The sequence below is a fragment of the Acinonyx jubatus genome, chromosome X (genome assembly GCF_027475565.1).
Source record: "Acinonyx jubatus isolate Ajub_Pintada_27869175 chromosome X, VMU_Ajub_asm_v1.0, whole genome shotgun sequence".
NCBI classification, from domain to species: domain Eukaryota; kingdom Metazoa; phylum Chordata; class Mammalia; order Carnivora; family Felidae; genus Acinonyx; species Acinonyx jubatus.
This window is the reverse complement of record NC_069389.1, coordinates 18,946,205-18,966,216: the sequence shown is the minus strand read 5'-3', so window position 1 is coordinate 18,966,216 and position 20,012 is coordinate 18,946,205. Positions and strand designations below refer to the sequence as shown.

General features: G+C 38.5%; 1 pseudogene; it reads right to left on the bottom strand.

Annotated features, from left to right (window-relative positions):
- Positions 1 to 17,568: 17,568 nt before the first annotated feature.
- On the bottom strand, positions 17,569 to 18,594 carry LOC106968259 (prostaglandin reductase 1-like; annotated as a pseudogene).
- Positions 18,595 to 20,012: the final 1,418 nt, after the last annotated feature.

Genomic DNA, 20,012 nt, shown 5'->3' with positions numbered 1-20,012 from the left:
CTTGGAGATAGTGATTTTATTTCCTTTAGATATATACCCAGAAGTGGGATTACTAGATCATATAGCAGTTCTATTTTTACCTTTTTTTGCAGAATTCTCATACTGTTTACCATATAGGTCGTACCAATTTACATTCTGACCAAAGGTGCAAAAAGGTTTTCTTCTTTCTACACCCTTGCCAATAGTTGTTACTTCTTTTTGGCAATAATCATTCTAACAGGTGTGGGGTGATGTCTCATTGTGGTTTTGATTTGAATTTGCTTTATAATTAGTGATGCTGAGCACCTGTTTATATACCTGTTGGACATTTATGTGTTGTCTTTGGAAAAATGTCTATTCAAGTTATTTGCCAATTTTTAAAATTGGGGCTTTTCCTCTAAATAAACAAACAAACTTAAAAAAGTGTGGGGGTGGGCACCTGGGTGTCTCAGTTGGTTAAATGTAAGACTCTTGATTTCAGCTCAGGTCATAATCTCATGTTTTGTGAGTTAGAGCCCCACACTGGGCTCTGCGCTGACGGTGGGGAGCCTGCTTGGGATTTCTCTGTCTCTCTCTCTGCCCCTCCCCCATCTCTAAATAAATAAATTTAAGATAAAATTGGAGCTTTCTGCTGGGGAATTATATTAGTTTCTTACATATTTTTGATATTAAAGCTTTATCAGATGGAAGGTTTACAAATATTTTCTCCCATTCTGTAGGTTACCTTTTTATTTTGTTCATTATTTCTTTTGTTGTGTAAAAACGTCTTTAGTTTGATGTAGTCCCATTTGTTGATTTTTGGTTTTGTTGCTTGTACTCTTGGTGTCTCATCCAAATAATAATTTCCAAGACCACTGTCAAAGAGTTTACCTCCTATATTTTCTTCTAGGGGTTTTACAGTTTCAGGTCTTATGTGTAAGTCTGTAATCCATTTTGTAAGTATTTTTGTGTATTGTGTAAGGTTAAGTGTCCAGTTTCATTCTTTGGCATGTGGATATTTGGTTTTCCCAGCATTATTTTCTTTAAGCTTATTTATTTATATTGGGAGAGAGAGTGCAAATGAAGGAGGGGTAGAGAGAAAGGAAGAGAGAGAGAATCCCAAGCAGGCTCAACACTGTCAGTGCAGAACCTGATATGGAGCTCCAACTCAGGAACCATGAGATCATGACCTGAGCCAAAGTGGACACTTAACCAACTGAGTTACCCAGGCCCCCCACCCCCACCCCACAGCATTATTTGTTGAAGAGACTATCATTTCCTATTGTGTATTCTTGGTGCCTTTGTAAAAAAAAAAAATAGTTAAACATATTTGTCTGGGTCTATTTTTAGGCTCTGGATTCTGTTTCATTGGTTTATGAATTTGTTCTTTTGTCACTACCATACTTTTTGGATTCTGTTGCTTTGTAATACAGTTTGAAATCAGGAAATGTGATGCCTCCAGGTTTGTTCTTTCTCAAGATGATTACTTTGGCATTTGGGGTATTTTGTGATGGCATACAAATTTTAAGATGGTTGTTTCTAGTCCTGTGAAAAATGCCATTGGAATTTTGATAGGGATTGCATAGAATCCATAGATCATTTTGGATAGAATGAATATTTGAACAATATTTATTCTTTCAATTCATGAACACGGGATATATTTTGTGTCCTTGTTTTCTTCTATCACTGTTTCATAGTTTTTAGTGTGCAGATCTCTTGCCTACTTGGTTGCATTTATTCCTAAGTGTTTTATTGTTTTTGATGCTATTGCAAATGGGATTTTTTTTCTTAATGTGTTTTTTGGATAGTTAATTATAAGTATATAGAAACACAACTGATTTTTGTTTATTGTTGCCTACAACATTACTGAATTTATGATTTCTAACAGATTTTAGCTAGAAATTTAGGGATTTTCTGTATTTATAATCATGTGATCTGCAAACAAAGAATTTTACTTCTGCCTTTCTAATTTGGATGCCTCTTGTTGTTTTTATTATTATTATTGCCTGATTGTCCTGGCTAGGACGTCTAGTTCTATGTTGAATAGAAGTGGCAAAGGGGGCATCCTTGTCTTGTTTTTAATCTTAGAGGAAAAGCTTTTGTTTTTTTAACTATTGAGTATGATGGTTTTTTTTGGTGTATGGCCTTTATTGTGTTGAACTGCCTTCTTTCTTCCCCTAATTTGTTAAGAGTTTTTACCATGAAAGGATGTTGAATTTTACCATACACTTTTTCTGCATCTTTTGAGGTGATCATATGATTTTTATCCTTCATTTTGTTAGTGGGGCGTATTATATTGATTGATTTGCATGTGTTGAACCATCCTCGCATATCAGAGATAAATCCCACTTGATTGCAGTGGATGATCATTTACTGTACTTTTAAATTCAGATTGCTAGTATTTTGTTGAATATTTTTGCATATATGTTGATCAGGAATATTGATTTATAACTTTCTTTTTAAAAGTTTTTTTTATTACGTTTCTTTATTTTTGAGAGACAGAGAGAGACAGAGTGTGAATGGGGGACAGGTAGAGAGAGAGGGATACAGAAACTGAAGCAGGCTCCAGGCTCTGAGCTGGCAGCACAGAGCCTGATATGGGGCCTGAACTCGGGAACCATGAGATCATGACCTGAGTCGAAGTTGGACACTCAACCGACTGGGCCATCCAAGTGCCCCTTGACTTATAATTTTCTTTCCTTGTAGTGCTCTTGTCTGGCTTTGGTATCAGTGTAATGCTGGCCTTATAAAATTTGGGAGGTTTCTCTCATCTCCAATTCTTCTTTAAATATCTGGTAGAATCACCAGTTAAGCCATATGGGCCTGGAGTTTTCTTTGTTGGAAGATTTTTGATTACTGATTCCATTTCTCTCTCTCTTTTTTTTTTAGACCACAGATTTGATTGGACCACAAAGCTTGGAAATAATTTATTGCAATTGAAAATAAATGAAGAACAAGTTCAACTGATCTTATATTTCTAACACAAAAAAGAATCTGTTTGCATATCATCAATAGCTAACAGTTAAATATGAAACGTTTTAGGATTGTGACTTAAAGGATGGACTTGGCTCAAAGATACTTGAGTTCATATTCTACATCTATAACTTCTGAGTGGGGCAGATTTCTTCACTTAGTCATGTTTCCTACATTATCTGTAAAATAGGTATTATGGTAATGGTGCTTATTTTCCAAGCTTATGTTTTGGATTAAATGCACCAAGAAACTGATATCACTACTTTTCATTGGAAAAGTAGTAATTTATTATGATGTTTTACCACTTTGGTTCTCTTATTCACTTTGCATATTCTAAGTAGTCATGGGACATAGATTCTTTTCAAATTACTGTGTAAATGAATTATGGGTAAATCTTTATATTTCTCAGCATACTTCCCATTTTATATCCCCTCACTAAAAACATTATGCAGCAATTATCCACTTCTTTTTTTTTCTAGTTAGGAGAATGTTCAAATGGGTAAGGTAAATTTTTCCTAACATAAATTTTAGGAGGCATTATACAAAGAGGAGGAGAAAAATTGTTGATGTGTTGTATGTAGTGTTGATGTTGAAGCAACAGAATTTAATTTAGCATTCTAAAGTACAGTCTTCAAATTGTCATGGAAAAATGTCATTCTTAGGATGTGGCCATTAAAATCTTGATAAAGAATGTTAGTCTCAGAAAATAAGATTTGTAATTTTGATCTAGTGTATAGCAGAGAGCTTTGGTTCTTTCAAAATTGCACTACAGTACAGGTGATGACTGCTTTTTATTTTTACTTGTTTATTTTTGAACACTTAACTGCATTTAGTGTTTCTCTTTGTTTTTTAAAATGCCAGTATGGTCAACGATAGTGTTACACTAGTTTTAGATGTATAATAGTGATATTACAATGTTATTCATTACTCAGTGTTCATCATAAGTATACTTTTAATCCCTTTCACCTATTCACCCATTCCCCCACACACTTCCCTCTGGTAGCCAACATTTTGTTCTCTCTAGTTAAGAATCTTTGTTATTTTGTTTGTTTGTGTGTTTTGTTTTCTTCTTTCTTTTGTTTTTTAAATTGCACATGAGTAAAATCATATAGTGTCTTTCTTGCTCTGACTTAATTCACTTAGTGTTATAACCTCTAGATCCATACATGTTGTTGCAAATGGCAAGATAACATTCTTTTTCATAGCTGAGTAATATTCCTGTGTGTGTGTGTGTGTGTGTGTGTGTGTGTGTGTGTGTGTGTACACATACACAAATATATACCACTTCTTTTTAAGTATACTTATTTTGGGAGAAAGAGTGCGCAAGTGCACACAAGCAAGCAGGGGAAGGGCAAAAACAAAGGCAGAGAGAGAATCGCAAGCAGGCTCCACGCTGTCATGAACAGTGGGATCATGACCTGAGCTGAGATCAAGAGTCAGACATTTAACTGACTGAGCCCCCCAGGTGCCCCTATACCAGTTCTTCTTTATCCATTCATCAATTTATGGACACTTGGGATGCTTCCATAATTTGGCTATTCTAAATAATGCTGCTATAAACATAGAGGTACACATATCCCTTTGAAATAGTGTTTGTGTATTTTTGGGTAAATACCCAGTGGTGCACTTACTGGGTCATAGGGTAGTTCTATTTTTAAATTTTTGAGGAATGTCCATGCTGTTTTCCACAATGACAGAACCAGTTTGCATTCCTGCCATTGGTACAAGAGGGTTCCCTTTTTTCTACATCCTCATCAACACTCGTTGTTTTTTGTATTGTTGATTTTAGCCATTCTGACAGGCATGAGGTGTCTCATTGTGGTTTTGATTTGCATTTCCCTGATGATGAATGATGTTGAGTATTATGTATATGTTGGCCATCTGTATGTCTTCTTTGGAGAAATGTATGTTTATGTCCTCTGCCCATTTTTAATTAGATTATTTGTTTTTTCTGGTGCTTGGTTATGTAAGTTTTTTATGCATTTTGGATACTAACCCTTTATCAGATACATCATTTGCAAATATCTTCTTCCATTCCATAGGATGTCTTTTAGTTTTGTTAATTGCTCCCTTTGCTGTGCAGAAGCTTTTTATTTTGATGTAGTCCCAGTAGTTTATTTTTGTTTTTGTTTCCTTTGCCTCAGAAGACCTATTTAGAAAGAAGTTTGGACGTCCAATGTCGAGAAATTTCTGCCTGTGCTCTCCTCTAGGCTATTTATGGTTTCCGGTTTTAGTTAAGTCTTTCATCCATTTTGAGTTTATTTTTTGTGTATGGTGTGAAAAAATGGTCCAGTTTCATTCTTTTGCATGTAGCTATCCGGTTTTCCCAACACCATTTGTTGAAGAGACTTTTTCCTGTTGTGTATTCTTGGCTCTTTTGTCAAAGATTAGTTGACCATATAAGTGTGAGTTTATTTCTTGGTTCTCTATTCTGTTTCACTGATCTTTGTGCCTGTTTCTGTGACAGTATTACACTGTTTCGATGAGTACAGCTTTGTTGTATATCTTGAAATTTGGGATTGTGATACCTCCAGTTTCTTTTTCAAGATTGCTTTGGCTATTCAAGTTCTTTTACAAATTTTAGGATTATTTGTTTTAGTTCTGTGGAAATGCTATTTGTACTTTGATAGGGATTGCATTAAATCTGTAGGTTGCTTTAGTAGTGTGGACATTTTAATAATATTCTTCCAATTCATGAGCATGAAATGTGTTTCCATTTGTTTGTGTCATTCCCAATTTCTTTCATCAGTGTTTTATACTTTTCAGAGTACAGGTCTTTCACCTCTTGGGTTAAGTTTATTCCTAGGTATCTTTTTATTTTGCATGCAATCTTAAATGGGATTGTTTCCTTAATTTCTCTTTCATCTGCTTTATTATTGGTGTATAGAAATGCAACAGATTTCTGTACATTGATGTTGTGTCCTGAAACTTTACTGAATTTGTTTATCAGTTCTAGCAGGTTTTTGGTGGAGTCTTTAAGGTTTTCTGTATATAGTAACATGTCATCTGAAAATAGTGAAAGTTTTTCTTCTTTCTTGCTGATGTGGATGCCTTTTATTTGTTTTTGTTCTCTGATTGCTGTGGCTAGCACTTCCAGCGCTATGCCAAATGGAAGTGGTGAGAGTGGACATAGGTGTCTTGTTCCTGACCTTAGAGCAAAAGCTCTCACGTTTTCCCCATTGAGGATGATGTTAGCTGTGGATTTTTCATAGATGGCCTTTATTATGTTGAGGTATGTTTCTTCTAAACCTACTTTGTTGATGGTTTTTATCATGAGTGGATGGTATACTTTGTCAGATGCTTTTTCTGCACGTATTGAAATGATCGTATGGTGTTTATCCTTTCCCTTGTTAATGTGATGTATCATGTTGATTGGTTTACAAACTTTGCACCACTCTTGCATCCCAGGAATAAATCTCACCTGATCATGGTGAATGATTTTTTAAATGTATTATTGGATTTGGTTAGCTAATATTTTGTTGAGGATATTTGTATGTATGTTCATCAGGGATATTGGCCTGTAGTTCTCTTTTTTTGTGTGTGGTGTCTTTATGTGGTTTTAATATGAAGGTAATGCTGTCCTCATAGGATGAATTTGGAATTTTCTTTCTTCTGCCTGCAGTCAGACCAGATGTCTGCCCCCAGCCCCTTGCTGGGGCCACAGTTGGATGGGTGTGTGTGGTTATCTTCCCTGCTCCTGGGAGCAGGAGTCACTTTGGAGTGGTGCTGCCCTCTGTTGTGGGTGCTTGCAGGGCGCTAGGCTTGTGCCACTGCTTTGACTGGGCTCTGGCCATGGAGGTGTTAGAAGGGATGTGTTTGCAGGAGAACGTGGGGAGCAGAGCTCTCTTTGTTAGCAAGGTAGGAGAGGATTCCTCCTGTACTGATTCCCGCTGGTGTCTGTGTTTTGAGACTGTGACATAGGTGAGGGAGATGTTCGTGGAGAATTCCCCCAAACATCCCTGCGCCTCCAGCACATGCTCTGAGATGAGTAAATAAACCTCCCTTATACCCCAGGCATTTTTCAAACTGCTGCTCTTATGCTTAATCTCAGAGGGGCTGTTTGTTGTGCTGTCTCTTTAAGGGCAGTGATTCTGCCCTCCAGTCTCTCTCAAAACACAGCCAACTGACTATTAAAGTTCTAGTGGTTCAGCTCCACTCATTGTTAGACCCCTCTGGTTTTCAAAGCCAAACATGCGGGGAATCCATCTCCCCTATGTGGATCCCCTGTGCATGGGGTCTGGTCCTCTGCCCTCCGGGTGCCTACACCATCCCTCTTTCCCACAGTCTTATGGGTCCGTTTAGTTCCCCTCCACAGTTCTGCCTTTCCTACCCCTTTTGATGTGGCCTTTTCTCTATATTTAGCTGTGGAGAGTCTGTTCTGCCAGTCTTCAGGGCATTTTCTGGGCTATTTACACTGATGTGGGTGTTAACTGGTCCTATCAGTGGGATGAGGGTAGCTTAGGCTTCTCCTCCTCTGGCTTCTTCCCTGGAAGTCCTTGGAATGATGCCTGTTTTTATAAGTAGTTTCAATCTTAACAAAAAAAATAGTTTGAATCTTGAAAATATAACCCTGGTATAGAGATTAATCAATCTGATGGTCATTGTAGAAATTCTCAGAGATGCATCTTCTAGGTTCTTCATTCATGTTTTATTAAACAAAATAACAGGCAGGATCATTTCCTCTAACAAACTTTATTTAATCACATTTATGAAATGTGAAGCAACATTTCCCTTTGCAGGTAAACAAATTAAAAGACAATCATGAAAAGAAAGATAAGAATTGCATGATGCCATTTGTGAGGTTTCATACCTCAAAATGACACAAACCCATTCTTTATAGTATTTAACCTTTAAATTTTGAAAATTATTTTTATATTTTTAATATATTTTAAGATTTTCATTAAGTCTTTAATGCAGAAAGAAATGTATTTCTACATATTCTGTACAAATTATTACAGAAAAACACAATCATCTTTCAGTTGTTATCTTTGGGCATTTCTGTGCATTTCTCTACATAACGTGTTTGTATTTATACTTCTTGATTTCCCAGACTTGAGTATTACTGGTTGACATCCCAGAAAGGAAAATGAAGACTTAGTTTCCTTTTCTCTCCATCCATATACATTCAGACTTGCTGTCTCTCTGTCCTCCTGATATAGTTACATGATAGTGTAAGCTGATGTGGCTTGCAGTGTTTACATTGGACTAACTATATAAACACTGTCCATAAATGAGCCGCATAATATAAAGTTAATCTTTTTCCCATTTATTGCAACATATTTTCCCCTGAAGCTAATAATTGCCTTGTATTATAATTACTTTATTTTTTCTGTACTTGTCAGTAGTTTGGTTCCTTTCCCAAATTATCTAAATCTTGCCTTAATGCATTCCAACACAGCAGGTATTTTGTTAAATTCCAAATTGGACTAGTTACTTTCCAATACTGGTGCATATGTGTCATTCCAGGATACCTTGGTTTCTGAGATTACTGTTTTCTGCACGATACTTCCTCCTCTATTCTGGTTTACACCCTACATTTTGGTACAACACGTATTTTAGTAGCTAAATGAGAAGGGGAAGCCGGGAAATAAAATCTGGAGATCTTTCTTACATACCTGAAAAAGGTTTTGTTTAATTGGTAGCTTGGCCGAGTATAGAATTACAGGTTGGATATCATGTTCTTAAAAAAAGTTTGGAGACATCGCTCCATTGCCTTCTGGCTTCTTGTGTTGTTAAAAAGTCAGAAACAGGGGCTCCTGGGTGGCTCAGTCATTTGAGCGTCCGACTTTGGCTCAGGTCATGATCTTGTAGTCTGTGAGTTCAAGCCCCACGTTGGGCTCTGTGTTGACAGCTCGGAGACTGGAGCCTGCTTCAGATGCTGTGTCTCCCTCTCTCTCTGCCCCTCCCCAGCTCATGCTCTGCCTCTCTCCCTCAAAGATAAACACACATTAAAACAAACAAACAAAAAAGTCAGAAACAGCCTAATTCCTGATCCTGCTGCCCCCAACCCCACAAAGTTTGTAGTATATTCACTTTTTCCCCAGGGTTCTGAAATTCCATGTCAGTGCTCCTTTGCTGAGGGCCTGCTTTAATGTATTACTCTGGATCGTTGGTGAGTCCTTTTAATCTGGAAATCCACCTGGAAATTTATGAATTTATTTTTTGATGGTTTTCTCTCCATTTTTTCTCTCTTCTCTTTCTGGGACTTTGTCACTATTAGTCATGTTGAAGGTTGGAACTTGTGACTTGACCCTCTGCTTTCCTTTCTCTTTCATGATTCATTTGTGACTTTTGCTTTGCATTTTGGAAAATTTTTTTTCATTTTATCTTCCAAATTTTTAATCTAGCTTTTCATTTTATATTTATTCACCAGAGATGAACCATCAATTCTTCTGCTTGGAACATCACAGCTTGGCTGCTGAAATTCTGGAGCTGATGGCGGAGAGAAGATGAGTGGTCTCAACATTCAGTAAGTGACTTTTCCTTTAATGCCCCTATTTGCCGCCTGCTCCCTTACTTCCTGCTATGCCTACAGCTCCTTTTGGGCCCTATAGGTCCATCTCCATCTTTCTTCTCTACCCTGCTCTTTTAGGAGTCTGACCTCTGTGGAAATTACCAATTGGAAATGGGTTTGGCCAGTGGGAGGGAAGTGGCTCTACAGCTGTATTAAAGGGAACAAGATAGCCCTTCTGTACAAATGTTGTTCTTCCTGGTGCCTGATCTCTCCCCTTGCCCTTCCAGCCCTGCTGTTGCTTGCCTTCTCTTGCTAGCCGCAGGTTATTTCTCCATACCACAGATGTTAGTTTCCTTTGTTGAATTAAAGCAGAGATATTTGGTTCATGTGTAAAGTGAAAATACGGATATATTCTGCATTGAAATAATGAGATATAGGAGTATGAAACTTACAAAACATATGTTGGCAGGTATTTGGGGATGATTTACTTCTTAACATAGAATTCCTCATAGAAAACACTAACTTACTTGAAATGGATTTAAAATAAGACTTCTGTCACTGAAATTTAATTTATGCACAACTTTATATAGTATATCAGCTGATTAAGGCAGAGAGGAAACAGAGAACAAAGAAGATTAGTGACAGTGGGAAATTTTTCAAATTGAGTGTGAGGACTGACAGATTTTGAATACTACTGTGGAAGAATTTATGCTGTCTAGTGTCTGTAGTTTTACCATTTTGGTTTAAAAATTATACTTTTGAATCCTTAGTCAAAAGAAGTGATTTTGGTTCCATGGAGAATGGATTGATGAGAATGAAGTTTTATAACTCAAGGGCATGGCTAAAATCGAATATGGCAAGCACTGGAAAAACATAGCTTCTTTTACTTTTAAGGCTCTTGAATTTGTCATTACCGATTAAGGGCTGTCTCGATTGGCTCTCCGGGTCAGTCACTTCATCCCAAGAGCTATCTCGTTCCTGGGAGATGCTCCCATGAAATCACAATCTTTTTTATTCCTATGCATTAAGGGGATTTCAGCTTTGCCTTTGGGTGGGATTCTTGGACTCTATGGTGCACCACTACCAGACTGCCCTTAGTAACATATCTCAGAAGCCACATGTGAATTGCATCATAGAAAAAGGAATTTTAAAAGGAAATTTTAGGTTAAACACAACTTATTTTTCCAAGGGAAAGACATTATCATTTCTTAATCATCGCATGAGCCACATTTTATACAGTGATTAACTTCAGACTAACTGAAAGGTTCAGTCTGTTTCAAGGGTGTTACTTAAAGCAATTATTCTCTTAAGTACAAGGTGTTAATAGAGCAAATCTTCATACCTACTGGAATAGGAGAAACACAATGACGGTTTACCTTAGAAATTTGAATGATGGTGAATTTTTGAATTCACGTTGTGTACTAGAACCTTGTTCCCCAAGAAGTGGTCTGCAGACCAGCAGCTTGGACATTACCTGGGAAATTTTTAGAAATGCAGACTCTCAGGATTTGTCCCAGACGTACTAAGTCAGAATCTGTATTTGAACAAGACTCTTAGGGGATTTGTATACATGTTAAAATTTGAGAGGCATGAGACTGTAGTTTGGTGGTCATTGGAAAAGTGAGGATGCACTCACATCTGGCTCAAGAGGATCTTATTTTCCACTGCTAAGAGTGCCTTCAAAAAGAGCAACCTACAGCACAGAATTTTTTTGCATTTCATCCCTTGGTTACATGGTTAATTTTCACCTAAAATATTAACATGAACTAGGAAGGTATATGATATCATAGTAGATGAGGTTATAATTTTGAAAAAGTATACTTAAAATTCATGTAGTATCAACTTTCTAAATGGGAAAAATTTCTCCCTCTCTGATCTTCTCTCACATCAGTACATCTATGTTCTATTTGTAACACTGAATTTCTTCTCTAAATAAATCCCAGGCTGTCCTCTTCTCCAGAAGGCATACAACATCCCATTTAGAGGCTGAGAGAATGAAATAAACTGCTTCTTTCACATCTCTCTAATGTGAAGTGTTTGGAATAATTAATCTAATTTACATTACACTTACAAACAACCAATAACACCTTTTAAACAAGCTATAGAAAGATTAATTGGGAATTTTTGGTAAGAATAGTTCTTCATTACTTTGTTTCTCCTGTATTTGAAATCTCTGAACACCTCAAGTATGCTAGAGTAATGTAGCTCTACAAGAGGCACAGTCCCCTGTGCCTGGCTATCACATACTTCTTCCTTTGCTGCAGTAAACGTGTATTGGTTATCTACTGTGTACCATAAATAAGAATATAAAGACTGAATCTCCGTTCTAGAGTTGCTTGCAATCTCATGGGGAAGAAGGCCAAAGACACCATTACCAAGCCATATTATAAATGCTGTGATAGTGTTGGCAACACGTGATGGAAAATAGACAAAGAAGGGGCTAATTCATTCTTGGGAATCAGAGACTGATTCATAAAAGAGGTGACTGCTTTTGGCATCTTGTTAGTATATGATTTATGACACAAATATGCACAAATGTTGGCTTGTGCTCTCAGAGAAGGTGGTTGAATGAATCTTTATGTAGAGCCAAGGCTAATATTGGCAGGTCCAATTAGACTGAACATTGTCCAAAATGTAACTTGATGGACAAGATTAGAATGAAATGATGTCTGCTAACATAGTAAAACAAAAGTAAATGGTCTCGTGAATGAATCTGAATGATTAGCACTAAAATATTCACCTCACACCCTGCGCAGTTGTAATATTTGCTGCGGTGGAGATAGCAGGCATTAGTAGGTTAGTCATAAAGCTACCAACTGACATCTGCAGTTTATAAAGTGCCTTCATACTCATTATCTCATTTAATTTTCACAATAACCATATGAGGTAGGTGTTACTTGCATTTCCTCGTTGAAAGAAAAAATTGTCGAAGTAAGTAGCATATCCTGGCTGGAAAACCAGACCTTTAAGACTCAAGGGGTTAATATTCTTTCTTCTAGATCTGGAAGTTTCAAACCTCAGTAGAAGTCTTTATTAATTCCAGGTTTTATAGAGAAATTTCTCCCCTGGCCTGGGGCAGCTTCATTGGTGAGGGTTTCTGAAAGGCTGGCGCTGAAAGTTGGACTTTTCCTTTAAAACAGTAGGTCTTATTTCCCTGGCGAAATCCAGTCCTCCTTTTTTACCCTTTGTTTTATGGTAACCAGCACACTATGGTGATTGAAAGTAGGTGATTGAAAGTTAAGCTGAATGAATGGGGGAGCTTAAAGGCCTTAAAGGGGAGTTGAAGAATACACATAGACTTGGGTTTCAGGAGCAGACCAAGCCACAGTACTGTGAAATCTGGAAATTTGGGCCAATTTAGATAGTGTCCGTCATCACTAAGTGGTTGGGCATAGCACCATGTGTCTTGAATGAGTGCCCCTCCTGGAGCCAAGAGTCCTGTGTTATAGCTGGGTATTGTCCATCTCAGTTAGATGGGGACCTGACCAGTGCCTGGAACATAAGCACACTTGGAAGAGTTGCCACCGGTCAGAGAGGATGTCACCTTTCAGCCAATAGTCTGATCAGTGCAAAGGGATTGAGAGGCAATCAGAAAACCAAGGCTTTGGGCGAAGTCAAATGGCCTGGGCTAACATGGCAAGGTCAGGGACAAAGATTCAGGTCAATGAAATACAGGAATCTTATTTTGTAGGCACGATCCAGTGGAAAGTGTGTGTTCAAAGGGGAAAGTTCCTCACAGATATGCCCAGCTTGCTTTTAATTTTTTTTTTAATGGTAGGTAAGAGACTATGAAACACTCCACCATTATTTAGGTCTGGGTCAAGAATCATCAGGTTTAAGTCCACAGGTTTGGGCAAAGCTGAGGAAAGTATAATTTGTTCTATTTGATAGGAATGGATTATTACATATATTAAAATATAATTTAAATCCTATATTAGCTCATTAGAAATACAGTCCAGTGACAAAAATCAAATCCATCAGATTTAATACAAAATTCTGTCATGGTATTTGTGGTAGACAGAATAATGGTCCCTTAGAGACGTCCAGGTCCTAATCTCCAGAACCCATGAGTCTGTTACCTTACATGGCGAAAGGACTTTGAACATAATGATTAAGGTTAAGGGTTTTAGCATGAGCCTGGATCATCCAGGTGATCTCAGTCCTATCTCCTGAGTCCTTAGAATTGGAAAACCTTCCCAAGCTGTAGTATGAGAGAAGGATGGCAGCAGGAGAAAGCTCTTTGAGCCATTGCTAGTTCTGAGACATAAGGATCTGTGTTTAAGGAACTGAATTCTGCCAAGAACCATGATGAGCTAAGAAACAGATCCTCCAGAAAGGAACATAGCCCAGTCAGTGCCTTCATTTTAGTCTGATGAAACTCGTGTTGGACTTCTGACTGAGAGTACAGTAAGATGATAAATTTGGTTGTTTTAAGGTGCTGCGTTTGTAGTAATTTGTTATGGCAGCAATAGCAAATGAATATAGTCTTTCTGTATGATTTGGGAATTTATAGATTTTAATCCTTCATGGGCCGGGATCTCTATATATTTTGTTCACTGATCTATATCAAGTGTTTTTAACAGTGGCTGGGAAATAGAAGACACTCGATATACCTTGGTTTCATTTATCCATTGGTCATCCCATCAACAAATACTTATTGAGTGCCTATGAGTCCCTGGCTCTGTGCCAGATGTTGTATAAGGATGTAAAGACAGACGAGACTTGTTTTATAATAGAACCTGAGTCAAGGCACTTGGATGGGTTTTGGATAATAACTCATGAGAAAATGACAGCCTATAGGGCAGATCTGGTCCATTGTGTGTTTTTGTAAATGAAGTTTTATTGGAACACACTCATGCTCCTTAGTTGACATATTGTTTATGGCTGCTTTTGTGCTCTAGCTGCAGAGTTGAGTAGTTGCATCAGAGACTTCGTAACGCACAAAACCAAAAACGTTTACCATCTGGCCTTTTATAGAAAACTTGTGCCAGCCCCAGAGTTAGAGCCTTGTCTTTCTGACTTGCTATGTCTTTTGGGTAAAGTGTATAACCTCTTCGTGCCTTTTTTTTTTTTCTCTTCTGTAAAAATGAGATGGTAGTTCTTTTTTCAGACGGTGGATGTGAGAATTATTTTAGTATATGTGCTGCCAAAGTGAGCACATGGCTGGGAGAATTAAATGTTGAATTTGAATTAAATGATGGCTTCCAATGCTCAATATAAAGAATTCAGTAAATGGTGGGTATGAGTTTTTTGGTTGTTGGATTCTACTCCAGCTCCTTCTGCCACTGTCACCCTTGCTATCGTAATCAAATTGAGGGAAAAAATGTGTTTTGGAAAAGTAAATGAAGACTCAGCCCCACCTTCCTACTTGAAATTTGTTATGGTTCAGTCCCACTATTGAGCAGATAACTTTGCAGCTCGTTCTTTCGGTGTCACATATCTCATCCTGATGAACAGCAGGGTAGATCTTTACTTACTCAGTCTGAGCTAATTTTTAATTCCTCATTAGTCTTTAAGACAACTTATAAATGTTGTTACATCGTTTTGCACAAATGTTTAATCACGTTGACTGCTGAGTCTTGCAGTCTCTGTGTGTGGCGTAGTTGATACACTAGTGTGTATAAGTGCGGTAGATGGTGTTTTCGAAGATGGCCTCAAGTCTATCTCCCATCTCATATACTCTTTGCTATGTGACCTGCCATGCCTCCATCAGTAGGTGGAATCTTTTTTCCCTCCCTTTGAGTTCTGTCTGTCCCTGTGACCTATTAGGAATGGAATATAGCTCAAGGGATGCTATGTAGCATCCAAGAATGAACCTTAAGAGATCTAGTGCTTCCTCATTTGCCTTTTTGGAATGGACCTTTTTAGAACCCATATGCCATGTTGTGGAAAAAAACCCAAGTAGCTATGTGGTGAATCCTATCCAGAGGAGAATGAATCCTTCATCTGTAAGCCTTGGCTGAGCAACCATTTGATAGCCAGCCATGTGAGTGTAGCCATTTTGAGTTTCCAGATATCCAAGTGTCTCAGCCAACGTCATGTGAAGCAGAGATGCATGGTCAATTTACAGAATTATGGAAGATAATAAATTGTTGTTGTAAGCCCCTAAATGTTGGGAGGCTTGCTACACCCCAATAGATAACGAAATACTAAGTTCATGTGACAAATAATTCTCTTCAGAATCTCTAAGTGCCCGTGGGAGTCTATAGCTATAGAATTATGTAAGCATTGCAGGTATTAAGCCAGCATTTGGAATCATCTTTGAAAGTTTAAGGTCTCTTTCAAGAGAAGTAAGGGCTGAAGAGGGGTAAGGAACGATAAACAGGTTTCCAATACTAGAGGAGCCATCCTTTATTGTGAATAAAAGTAAAATTTCCTTATACTGATGTTAAAGGTCCCATAATTTAGTGCAGTGTATTACTTTGTCAGCTTGGCATCCTTGCAACTCACCTTTTGTTTCTACTACCATTCTTTCACTCATGTGGTTTCCTCTGCCTAAGAGACATCTCTATTGTTGAATTACTTGCTTATTACCTACGTTATTGTATGAAGGCCAACTCAAATGCCATCTCCTTCAGAAATACATCACTGATTCTCTTAGCCAAAAATCCTGTGTATGCCAGAATAGGACATACTATCCAAATTAATTAGTGGGGAAAATAAAAGATGGTGGCTAACTTGTATCCATAAAATATTAGGGATGTAGATTGGTCACATATCTGCTGAAAATGTCAAATGTATTAATGGAGTTACACATGCATATGTAAAATCACATTATGTAAGGTATCAATTATTTTTTGCAAACTGCTTTGTTCTGGTCTTACATTTCTTGAACCATTTTATTCAGACTCTGCACCTTCCGCATCATTGTCTATGTGATCACGAAAGTCACTCCTTTTGGCCATCTATCATGGTTTTCCAGAAGATACTATTTTGTCTTCCACTAATATTGTTCAGGATATTTCACTCCCTGTGATACTGCTAGTAGAAACTTTAACTCACGCTGAAAAAATCCATTCATTCTGGTGTGATTAGAACCGTTTTATTTCTTTATTTTCTATTCTTTCCTTTAGGCATAAATTAGTGATTTCCACAAAGTATTCATGTATCATCATTTGCAAATGTAAGGTTACATGCCCCAGGAATAATTACAGAATCAAGGTTAAATGGATTCACCTCTTTAAAAAAACTCATTATTTTGGTGGCACCTGGGTGGCTCAGTCGGTTAAGCGTTTGACTTTGGCTCAGGTCATGATCTCACGGTTTGTGAGTTCGAGCCCCATGTCGGGCTCTGTGCTGACAGCTCAGAGCCTGGAGCCTGCTTCAGATTCTGTGTCTCCCTCACTCTCTGCCCCTCCCCCACTTGTGCTCTGTCTCTCTCTATCAAAAACAAATAAAATGTAAAAAAAAATTAAAAAAACTCATTATTTTAGCAGAAGTTGATTGACATTTAAAACCCGTGTTTTCGTCCCTGCCTTCACCCTAGAATCACAAGAAAAACATTAAGAACTATGAGCAGGGCACTCTGGTGGTCCCCTTGCCAATATTATAATATAATATATCTGGGATGGAACCCCAGAATTTTAGTTTTTAAAATATCTCCACGTGATTCTAATGTGCAACCAGAGGGGTGCCTGGGTGGCTCAGTCGGTTAAGTGTCCGACTTGACTGACTCAGGTCATGATCTTGAGGTTCGTGAAGTTCAAGCCCACCTCAGACTCTGTGCTGATGGCTCTGAGCCTGGAGCCTGCTTTGGATTCTGTGTCTCCCTCTCTCTCTGCCCCTCCCCTGCTCACACTCTGTCTGTCTGTCTGTCTCTCTCTCTCAAAAATAAACATTAAAAAAAATGTGCAACCACACTTGAGAACCACTGATGTAAAACTAGCATGGGTTGAGTAGTGGTTCTCAAAATAAGGTCCACAGACAAGCAGCAACAGCCTCAACTGTATGTTTGTTTGAAATGCAAATTGAGGGGCTGTACTGTAGACCTAAACAGAAATTCCAGGGCTGAAGCTCAGTATTCATGACTTTAAATGACTTGACTAATATGCAGGCATATATAGTAACCTCTTATAGAGTGCTTTAACTCCTATGGTGCTTCAACTGTATATCTTTTTTGTTTTGTTTTGTTTTTAGATAATGAAGGTAGTATATATTTTTATATGGGGCATGGTTCAAAAGACATGTGGTAATCATCCAATTGAATTCTAGATTCCATGTGTCTTTTTTTTTTCATGCTTTCACTATTGTTTTCCCCAAATTAGCGCCTTTCAGCATTCCCATAAATGCAGCTGGCATAGTTTCAAACTCTTCAGTGATGTTTTCATGGGACTGCATTTTACCCTCTAATACCCATCTCAGCAAGTCTTTCAGAGCCTTCTGGCAGACATCTCCTTGCCAGCGGGTGATGATGAACCCTTCCATGCGGTGTTGCTGATAGAGAATATTCTCTGGGGGTGGGCCTGGGGGAAGTGGGCGAGTAGGATTATATACAGAGATGGCCCCACATATAGCAGTTCTTCCAAATTTCTTCGTCTGGGGGATAACAATGTTTGAAAACTCTCCACCTACATTATCAAAATAACAATCATAACCATCAGGAGAGGCTTTTTTCAAAGTTTCTTCCAAAGACTCTACTGTTTTGTAGTTAAAGGCACCATCACATCCAAGCATTTTAAGGTAGGCGAGCTTTTCACCAGACCCTGCTGCGCCAACAACTTTGCGGTTCTGAGCTTAGCTGTCTGGCCCACAGCAGAGCCCCGTGCTCCCAGTGCTGCATTAACCTGCACCATTTCACCACTCTTCACGTCACAGATGTCAGGTAGGCCAAAGTAGGCTGTTAGCCCTGTCATGCCAACCATTCCCAGAGCCAAAGATAGTGGTAACATGTCTGGCCACTCTGCAGTTTTTCCAGATCTTTCCCATCAGAAACGGAGTGAGTTGTCCAGCCTGAAGAAGCCACTACCATAGTTCCTGTTGGGAAGGCTGAGTTTTTACTTTGCACAACTGTGGCCACTTGTTGCCCCATCATCATATTACCCTCGTTCAGTCTTTAGGCTGTCACTCTTGTGGAGGACCTCTCCATTGTTTAAGGGTGGGAGTTCAACCGTCTTCATCTCAAAGTTACCATGAATGGATCTGCCTTCGAAGTGCTTCTTCAGGGTCCAGCTCTTAGCATAAACCATCCTGAAGTTTGAGAGTCCGTGGGTTCCACTCCCTGGGCAGAGAAGGTGTTTGGGGTTGAGCATAACTGTGTATCTTTTGAGCAATGGACAGTGGGATAGCCAAGTAATTATTCTATGAGGGATGGCCAGCTCTGTGTATCTTGAAGGGACAAGCACATTTTCTCTACCTAGAGATACCCACTAAATCTGGGGCTAGATGGATTATCTTTCATTTAATAAATATATTTAAGGATGATGTCATTCACCAAGATATCTTAGGGCCCAAGTAGAGGCAGGTAAGACCCTTAAAGCACAAACCTCCTTTTTCATGGTAATTTTAGGACTCAGCCACACATGGTTTAATCACTTGTGCAGATATAAAAATACAGTGTTTTAATGGTATATTGAGGCCTTAATTTAGGAATTATAAACATTGGGTTTCCACTCTGGAGAAGGTATCAGCAATAACTGTAAAATACCCTTCAGTTTCCTTCTGTTCCTTTACCTCCCACAACTATACTTCATGTTTACTTCCAGCGGTCTCCTTTTCTTCTGATCATTGACTTCTGAGATTCATAAATTCTTGGAAGGGTAGAAAAAAGTGAAAATATGGCTCTTTGAGAACAGGGGCAAATAATTTTTTAAGAGAGAGAAATGAAAAGATGCAGTTATTGTTTTTAAAGCTGGCGGCAGATTGTGCCGGCAATAAAGGTAAGTTTATGCAATGCTTAATGGAATTGAAAGTTTTGCCTTTGCTTTCCCTGCACACTTAGAGAGCCTATTCATCTGTCCTTTCAACACTACCAGCGTTTTTGTAAACATGAAAAACACAACCCAAAAGCCTCAAGCCTTTAATTGCTCCTGAAACAAGCTGTAGGAAAAATACAAGGCTGGTGACATGTACACTGAACATTCATTGCTTTGTAACATCTTAGAAGAAAACAAACACAGTGAGATGGCACCTGTTTTGATCAAGTCTTTCCTTAGGGAGTGCATGTGGGAGCAATCCCAGGAGTTTGCATGACATGTGAAATGATTTTCTTAAAAGGGATAAGGGGGATATAGAAACTTTCCCGCCATGTATCACACAACAGACTTGCTCAATTCAATGCCACTCCACCACTTCAGTCTGCTTCTAGTTGGCTTCTTGTGCCCAAAGATGGGAATATTCAAGATCACATCCCCCAGATTCCCCTGAAGCTGACATTTCTCATGGGATCCAGTAGTCTGTCAAAGGGGTATCTGCACACCGGAGGTTAGGAAGTTGGGAGCAAGTGCCATGTGCCGTGGCTCAGTGATTCTTTTGATATGCAGGGTGGTGAAGTACCTTGGTTCTTCTGAGACACATTGGGAGAGGTTGGTGTCATGGGTGTCAGGTAGAGGGCGGTGGCAGAAACAACATGTGGGTGTTTTTCTGGGACACTTCTATGATGTGATGGGAATTTCTCTCGGCTGCATGGCTG